The 2,715-nt window shown below is 44.4% G+C and overlaps 1 protein-coding gene across 1 annotated transcript in view; it reads right to left on the bottom strand.

The window, feature by feature from the left end:
* LOC119414651 (dedicator of cytokinesis protein 11) overlaps positions 1–2,715 on the bottom strand; it is a gene marked incomplete at its 3' end in the record, with an annotated part of 46,558 nt that overhangs the window by 43,037 nt on the left and 806 nt on the right. The gene's annotated exons all lie outside the window — the stretch shown is intronic.

The raw sequence follows: 2,715 nt of genomic DNA, 5'->3' as shown, positions 1-2,715 counted from the left end.
ACACATATATATACATATATATATATATATATATATATATATATATGGGGCAGCCATCTTGGATTTTGAAGTGGCAACCCAATTTTTAAAAGAAACCTTTCTCGATGTGGCCACACCCCAAAATGGAAGTCAACACCTCACTTATTTTTTAAGTCACAAGGACAATAATTTACCATCCAACTGGAGCCCGTTGTTCAACACAAAAGTGTCTCTTAATCCATCCATGCCTCTTGTTCCAAAGGATTGCAGGTAGAGTTGGGATTTCTCGCCTGAGCCCATGCCTGACCTGAAATTTGGGCTGGGTCGGGCCAAAATTATGTGCTTGATGGGTGGGCCGGATCGGGCTCGGGCTCGAGCTTTTGATGCTGTTTTTATTGCACATGTGGCCCCGCCCTGCTTTGCTCTCATCACACATCTGAGGATTTGCAATTGACTCACAACAAGCAACATAATGGAGCTGCAAAGTATTTCAAAAGCTAAAAATGGAAGAAATCACTCTACAAAGCCAGCACAGTGAAACCTGCTCATGTGTGTCAGGTGCATGCTCAGGTCCAATCGGCCGGATGAAAGAGGTAAAAAAATTAAAATAAAGTCTTAAGCTTCAGATGGACAAGGGGATCATCAGCCGCGCGCATCCGCTGACCGGCCGGTTGAAAGAGGTAAAAAAAAAAAAAGTTGTGTTAAGCTTCAGATGGATCGCCTGATCACTGGCTGCGCACATCCGGCTCCACACCCTGCCGTCATCTGCGGTGAAGGAAGTTGCAGCATCTGTAACTACAAAAGCCGAAGCGAGCACGTTCCATTGAAATAGCCTTGTTCTATATTTTTCCAAATAGTTTTGCTCTAAAAATGTTTTTGTTCATCTGTATAATGGCCTATCTTTAAAGGTGATTTTTTTAGGCTATTTGTTTTGTATGTTAATATCCATTTGGTGAAACAAGAAATCTTATATCTTCCTTTCTTTGAAATATGTTTTTAAAATATCATGTCAAACTGATTTGCTTACAAAAGCAGTAACAGCTTAATTTTAAAAAATGTTGCGTTTGTTGTTTTGTTTTGTTTTTTTTTGGTTGGGGGGGGGCTGTAATTACAGTTAATTAGTCGGGTCGGGTTGCGTTTGGAAAAAGTGCCTATGGGTTAGGGCTGGGCCGGGTCGGATGTTTTAGGCCCAAATGCAACTGTAATTGCAGGGCTGCAGCTAGAGCAGGGAGGTCCACACATCTCTTCCTGCTCTTCAGGAAGGACTCCGAGGCGTTCCCAGGCCAGCTGAGACCTGGGTCTTACCTGTGGTGTCCTCCCAGTTGGACAAACCTCCCAAGGGAGGCTCTCAGGTTGCATCTGAACCACCTCCATCTTGTCTTCAGGTTGTCTGTAAAATATGAACGCTGACTCAGCATTTACACTTGCTGCAAGTCCTCTGAAAAATCTAATCAGTGGTTGACAAGCTGATGTTCTTCATGAAGAAAAACACCACCCTGACCAAACATGAGTTTATGTTCATTGGCCATTGGACATGTCCTGGACCTCATGTCCTCCAGGACAATGAAGAGGAAAGTGAAGTGTTTAGAGGAGAACAATGTCCAACACAGAAAGGGATAGTTTCATCCAGATGTTTACATACACTGTATAAAGAGAAACAACCGTCAGTTACAATTCCCCAAATTATCACCATCCATGTTTCTCTAACCACTTTTACCTTCTCCAGGTCATGGGGAACTGGTGCCCGTCTCCAGCAGTCACGGTCTGAGAGACGAGGGACACCCTGGACAGGTCTCCAGTCCATCACAGGGACACACAGATATGAACACTTGGAGGGAAGGGCCGGTGAAGTTATTGTCATGTCAGCGTTTTCTAATCTTAAATTGACTTTATGTCCCTCCCCTGTAAATCCTAGGACTGTGAGAAGGTTTTAGGAAAACACCCACATTGGATCATTGATGAAAGAGCTCATCTTCTCTCACGACTAAAGAGATGAAGAAGTGAGGAACAAAACCAGAGAGGAAGCTTGGTCACAACAAGCCTGAGGGAATCCCCCATGTGAGCACAACACAGGTCATCCTCCCTCCACAAAACACCCATCTGTTTCTCAGCAGCCATAAAACAATCAGTCAGAGACTGTTTCTGCACAGCAGAGAGGACACGACTGTCCCACATGGCTGCAAATCATGCAAACACACACACACACACGCACAGCCCCCTCCAAACACTGTTGTGGAAAGCACAACGTATCACAAGGTTATTCCACTGGGAGGTTCTCTGCGTCACACTCCTCGAGATGATCATCATGAGACTTCAGACAAATTCCTCCCAAACACAAGACAAGCTGCAGTCTGTCAGCATGTATGTGCAGCATGAGCACAAGTCAAACCACTGATTTACTGACATAAACATACAAATACACGCACACACACACACACACACATGCACATGCACATGCACATGCACATGCATGCACAGAGAGAGAGAAATGCTGGATCAGCAGAACCTTAAATGCTGTTCATCTGAACCACTGCGTCTAATCCCTGCTGATGATTGCAGCCAGTTCAGCTCTGATCTCCTACTTCCTACAACCATCACCATAATTTTAAACTCTACAACCACCATCCTACATACATCTCCACAATCATCACCCTGACATGCAACTCTACAACCACAGCCTTGATATACGACTGTACAACTATCACCACAATTTTAAACTCCACAACCATGGCCCTG

Source organism: Nematolebias whitei, chromosome 1 (assembly GCF_014905685.2).
Source record: "Nematolebias whitei isolate Nwh7 chromosome 1, NemWhi1, whole genome shotgun sequence".
NCBI classification, from domain to species: domain Eukaryota; kingdom Metazoa; phylum Chordata; class Actinopteri; order Cyprinodontiformes; family Rivulidae; genus Nematolebias; species Nematolebias whitei.
Note: the sequence above shows the minus strand (reverse complement) of the source record. Positions and strands in the feature narration are given on the sequence as shown.